Raw genomic sequence first — 6,232 nt, 5'->3', positions numbered from 1 at the left:
ACGTCCTAAAACGATAGAATTTAGTGTCGCACTACGTTACTTCTAGCGTGCCACGGCAGACTATACTATGCCACGGCAATTCTGCCGTGACACGGCAATTATTTCTGCTGCTGCGCCTCATTTCTAGGGTTCTGTACCTCACCCCTCTCATTTTTTTTTAAATACGAGGCTGATTTCACAGTCTCGAGGCACCAACACACATTCTCATCTCTCTCTTACACATTCTAAACCTTAAACCTATTCTCCTAATTACACCATTCCTTCCCTAAGCATTGCAAAAAGTCCATACAACCCCTGAAGTTTCATACTTAAACCAACGCGTGAAAGGTAGAACCGATTGAGGGTTTGGACCACATCAACTCTACTTTTATTTAATTTAATTTCAATTTGATTTATTATTCCTTGAAGTTACTAACGTTTTATTCATGATGTAGCAATTTAAAGGAGCACGCGTAACGTAAGTAATTAATTAATTTAATTACTTACTCTTATTATTTTTATTGCTAGTATCATGATTAGGGTTATTACGCTTTGATTTGACTAACGATATTATGTTTAAATTTCTTCCAATGTTGATGTTTATTCTATTATCTTGTTGATCACCATATTGCATGTTAAAGGGAATATGTAAATGAATATCACGACTAATAAGATAATTTGACTAGTTTAGGTTCCTTTTTTAATATTGTTGTTAATTGAAGCGATCACTAATATTTAGAATTTTGTTTGCATTAATATTCAACCAATTTATCCTAATATAGTTTGGAGCAAATTTAATCTTTATTTGTGTGCCTTTGAGATCGCAGGAATTGCTTTTCACAATAAGAATCGAGTAAAGGCCAATACGGGCGAATGTGACTCCATGACTCACTTTGTACCATCATCCTCGATCCTCCTTGCGTGGTTCCGAACCATATGGAGTTAGTAACCTTATGGATTATGAATGGGGTGTAACCTTCATGGGTCAATCGTTGTTGCCTTTCGTTGTCCCTTATCGTGGTTGCCTTATAATGATCCGTGAACGGTTTACAAGTTCCTTAAAAATTTGTTGGCGGCTCCCTACTTTCCTTGTCCCTAGTCGTGTAATGCCAGTTCCCACTTCCTATGATTGGCAAGCATATTCACACATGCTTAAGTAGGCCCACTTCAAATGACGCCTACACTTCGTTAATGGCAGTTATATAGACTTCTTCGATCATGGGCTCATCGATAGATGTAATGAAGAGAGAAGGATCAAAGATTATCTGATATTCTGTGATGGCTAGAACCTTAGAAAATTTGTTATCATCAATCAAATCCTGGATAGCTTCTTTGAGTTTCCAACATTCCTCAGTATCATGACTTCTACTTTGGTGGTACTTACAGTGTTTATTAGGATTCCACTTAGGTGGTCCGGCCTCCAAGACTGGATCTTTGATAGGTCCTATGGGCATGACCAGTCCTTTGTGGTGTAGTTTATTGAAGGTTGTCTCGTAGCTCATGCCAAGAAGAGTAAACACTCTCTTTGACATTTGGATTCATTTCTTAGGAGTGTCTGTAGCATGTATTTCATTAATGGGAGAGGAATAATAAGGATGGTAGTTCTTCTTTCCTTTCGCATTATTATTGTTAGCAGCTTCCGATTTCATAAGATCGTCTTCAATTTCGATGCATATATTGTAGACGGCCTTGAAAGTGTTTAAAAGTCGATATTTCTGGTGCTTTTGATACTTGTCTTGAAGGTTTTTGATAAACATTCTCACAGAGTATTTTTCGTCTGGGACCTTAATCATCCTAGCAGAAACTTCCTTCCACCTAGTATAGAATTCGGTGAAGCCTTCATTGTCCATCTGCCTCAAGATTTTGAGTTCTCTGTGATCAGTCTCTACTTGTATATTTCATTAGTAACTCTTAATGAAAGCAGGTACAATACTCTCCCAAGTAGCAGTGTCCTTGGAATCCAGGGAAAAGAACAATTGTTAGCACACCGGTTCTAATGAAAGAGAAAAAAGTGAAGGGAAGATTTTCTTGTTAACCCCTTTGATTTCCATGACAGTTTCAAAAGCCTTTAAGTGAAAGTAAGGATTGTCAATGGCTTTGAACTTAGGGATGTCATTGGCTGAGAACTTGTGAGGAAGAAGTTCCTTATCCAATGAGATTCCCTTGGGACTCATATCAATGTATATATAGTCATTGGAAACTTGGCTTAGTGTCTCTTGGATGTGCTTGATTGTCTCAGGTGGAACTTGTTTATCAGAATTTTTAACTTTCTCCATTCGAATGGTGAGTCCCTTGACAAGCTCGGCAAGACCCTCCATGGTCTTTTGAAGTTTTTCAACATCTTCTTGTTTGGCTAACATTGGTTTCTTCTTTCTTCGAATCGTGATTGTGAAGAAGATCTCTTGTATGTAGGAATTATCTTGAACTAATTTACCCTCTTTCCTTGAACAAACGCTCTAGAAAAGGAAACCATGGATACTCACTGTCAATCATATATATGACTCGAACTCGATTCAACATGCATAGATGAGGGAAGAGTATAGTGTATGTGGTGAATGATATGCATGGGGAAAGCATGTAGGAGGAAAGTATGTAGGAAGGCATATGTGTATAGGAAAAGTATATGAGTGTGGAAAGTGTCTAAGAAGGAAAGTGTGAGGTATGTAATGTATGGAAAGTGATGTAAAGGGAGAGGATGTATTTGTGGAAAGACATGGAAATTTCCAGGTATAGGATGGACCCTCAACTCGAATGACGGAAAATATGACTTATGCATGGACCTAAGACATGGTCATGGTGTGTAAAAAGACATGTACAAGTGCGTGAAGACTCGTGAGTTTAAGTGATATTTACAAGACTCATGTCATGACCATGCGACTAGACATGCGGTCTGACTCATACAAGACCAGGGAAAGACGATGTAGAGTCATTAAACTGGTTAATCAAAGGAACTCGATGTGAAGACACAGAAGGAAAGGTTGAACCATCACGTAGCGATGGAACTGTCGCTTGGCGATGGCTCCATCGCGACACGTCAAGCCTGACGTGTCACGATGGTTACAATCGTCTTGCGCCACAAGTTAAACATGGTGCGCCAATGCTGGAGCATCACAATGACTTGTTTTTCAGTCGTTCCTTCGAAGGTTTAGGCCTAAAGTCTTATAGGTCATGTATATTCATATTTTATGGATTCATATTAATTAACCAAATTAATTAAGCAAAGTCCACTTAGCTTTGGGTTAGTATGTATAGACATATGTACAATAAACAAGTCAAAGCAAAGGGTTAGCTTAATCACAAACAAGGTATGCACAAGTAAGATATGCATAAGTACTCAAGTAGACAAGTAGTCATAACATGATGTTACGACTTTGCCACCTAACCATGGCTCTAGTTCTCTAAGGTCAAGGATTATGGTGTCTAAGGGGGCCCATCGTTAAGAATCCGGATACATCGTGCGGAAGCCTTACCTTAGAAGGGTTGGCACGATGGACGGGACCCCGCGAGTTAAACTTAACTCCATGGTTTGGTGAATTCAACAAACTAGGATGCACCCATTATTGCACGGAGCGTTTATTAGGGTGGACGGAGCGTGAATTCCCAAGGGCTAAAACCATATGTGAATCACATATGGGTTTAGAACGGTCGAAAAAACTTAATCAAAAGTAAAATCGTCGAGACAGTTCAAGAATCAGGCCAAACACAAGGACAGAAGGCTGGCGTAGAATCGCCAGAACTTGTCGCTAGAAGGCAGCAACTATCGTCTGGCGACGTTCTGCGGCAGTTTCAATCTTCGATTTTTTGCAGCGTCTTTTCGGTTTTACTTGTGAAAATATTTACGGCCTTTTCTACGTGTATGTTATATGTTTTTGACGCATTACGGATTGTCTTTCCAATGCGTACCTTTTTATGCTTACGCCACAATGTTAATCAAAATTACGCACATGAATATCAAGAATCTTTTAAGTCTCATTCACTAATTCTAAATCAATTGCTAAACAAATTAGGAATCAATTTAGAAATCCTCTACTGCGGAGTCGCCAAAAACTGTAGGGAACTTTAACTCCGCCCCACTGTGGTTCATAATTTTAATTTTGGCGGCGCTCCAAGGAAAAGAAGCTAAAGAAAAGAGTCACCAACAAGTTTTAGGAACTTGAAAACCATTCACGGGTGTGAAGGTTATACCCCATTCACAATCATGGAGATTGCTAACTCCATAGTGGTCTAGAACCATGACAGAGGATATTCGGGCAAAATGGTACGAATCCAACCTTAAAGAGATTGAACCCGCCCTAAATAGGCCTCTACTTAATTCTTATGATATTCATGCACGTTTTTCGATCAACATACATACATCAAGTTAATCCTAAACTTGTTTAATCTACGTTGGTTGATTATCAATGCACAATCAAATCTATTATTGGTGATCACTTGAATTAAAATCATATTAAGCCTAAATCAAATTATTAATTATCTTATTAGGCGTGATTTCAAGTATAAATTCTCTTTAAACTTGCAAAAAGGGGGCGTGATCAAGCAATATCAATAATTCATGAATAATCAAGCAATATATGATCAATATAACAATCATCATCATAAAAGTATCATCAAAATATCGTTAGTAGTAAGATCCTAGGCATGATACTAAACAGATTAATATTAAATCCTACCATGTCGCTAATAATAATATCAAAGTGTTATCCTAAACATGATACTACCAATTAAAATCGACATCCTAATCATGACACTAGAAATCAAAATAACATCCTAAACATGATTTCTACTCCAGAATCAAAAGAATAATTAAGTAATTAAATTACTTACTTTGATGCCTCAACCTTCTTGCTATTAAAACAATACACACGTTAGTAAATTTCAAGAAAACAAAATCAATAAACTAAATTAATTAAGATTTGAAACATAGATTTGGGACCAAACCCTCACAACTATCAACCTTTCACGTCGAGGTCGAAGGCAACGTCGAGTATGGTTTGGAGTATTCGAATCTCGCAAAGGAGGTATTGTGGATGATTGAGATTGATCAAGGATGTGTTTAAGCTAAGGCTAGGAACATTAGAAATTTAGAATTTGTGTGTAGATGATGATTGGAGCTAAGGATTCTTGATGGTTGTAGCTTATTGATTAATCCTTCTAGTTGTTTTGAAAACGGGGAAAACAACCTCTATTTATAAGGAAAAAAGAGAGTCGAAAAGATCAGAATTTGAACCGGGATGAAATTGAATTTGACGCACCGCGACAGAGTTGTCACGCCGCGTTGGCTTCTGTCGCGCCACGGCAAAGCTGACGCAGCGCGTCGGTCCTAGCGCTTCGCGATGGTTCTAAAAGATATCGAAGTTTGTGCGGAGTTTGGTTTCTGATGGGTTTTCTATGCAAAAGATATCCGAATGTCTTTGAATTCGAATAAAACAAGGATTTAAAAAAAGAAAAGAAAAAAAAAAACGAAGAGAAGTTTTATTCGATCTCAAACTCTAGATTTTTATCTTTTCGAAAATGATAGATTGGAACCTACTAGAGACTTTTAAAAAAATCCTAATTGATTTAGGATTGGGAATGTGATCATATAGGGTCTAAATAGAATATTTGGACTCTATATAATCATTGGGTCGTACTAAATGTGGACTTAGGCTCGGTTTGGGCTTGGTTTAGTATTTTGGACATATCTTATTCGTTTTAAGTCGGATTTGGGCTTATAATATATTGTTGTAAATCTCTTTTCAATCCCCATCCAACTAAGCAATAATTGGACTGGGAATATTGACCAAAATAATCTAGTTTTGACATTTTTATACTTTGGGCACGAAATGAATGATTTTGGGTTTGAAGACATGAAATGAATGGTTTTGGATTAAAACATTATAGGTAAGGTTAGAAATATGGCCAAGGTCTAAGGGAATTTTGCGAGACTCTTCAACTCTTTACCGAACTCGTAAATCAGAAAGTGAAAGGTACTCATCACTAGGTTTGGTTTTTTGGGAAGACAAATTCAGGTGTCTGCATTAACATGTAATTTTTATTTACACATTTTACGACATAAATGATTGATTTTATTCATAGACAAACATTGCATATCATTAAAAAAAAATTAAATAAAAGGTATGCTTAAATCATCAAATCTAGTTAAAGTAGCATATTTTAAATAGTATAATATGAAACGGAAGATATATATGAATAGTGCAAATAATCAAACTAATTAAGTTATTTCATTTTTAAAAATAAGTTTAGGAATGTAATA

Source organism: Chenopodium quinoa, unplaced genomic scaffold (assembly GCF_001683475.1).
Source record: "Chenopodium quinoa cultivar QQ74 unplaced genomic scaffold, ASM168347v1, whole genome shotgun sequence".
Taxonomy (NCBI): domain Eukaryota; kingdom Viridiplantae; phylum Streptophyta; class Magnoliopsida; order Caryophyllales; family Amaranthaceae; genus Chenopodium; species Chenopodium quinoa.
The sequence above is the reverse complement of the archived record's forward strand: the minus strand, read 5'-3'. Positions refer to the sequence as shown.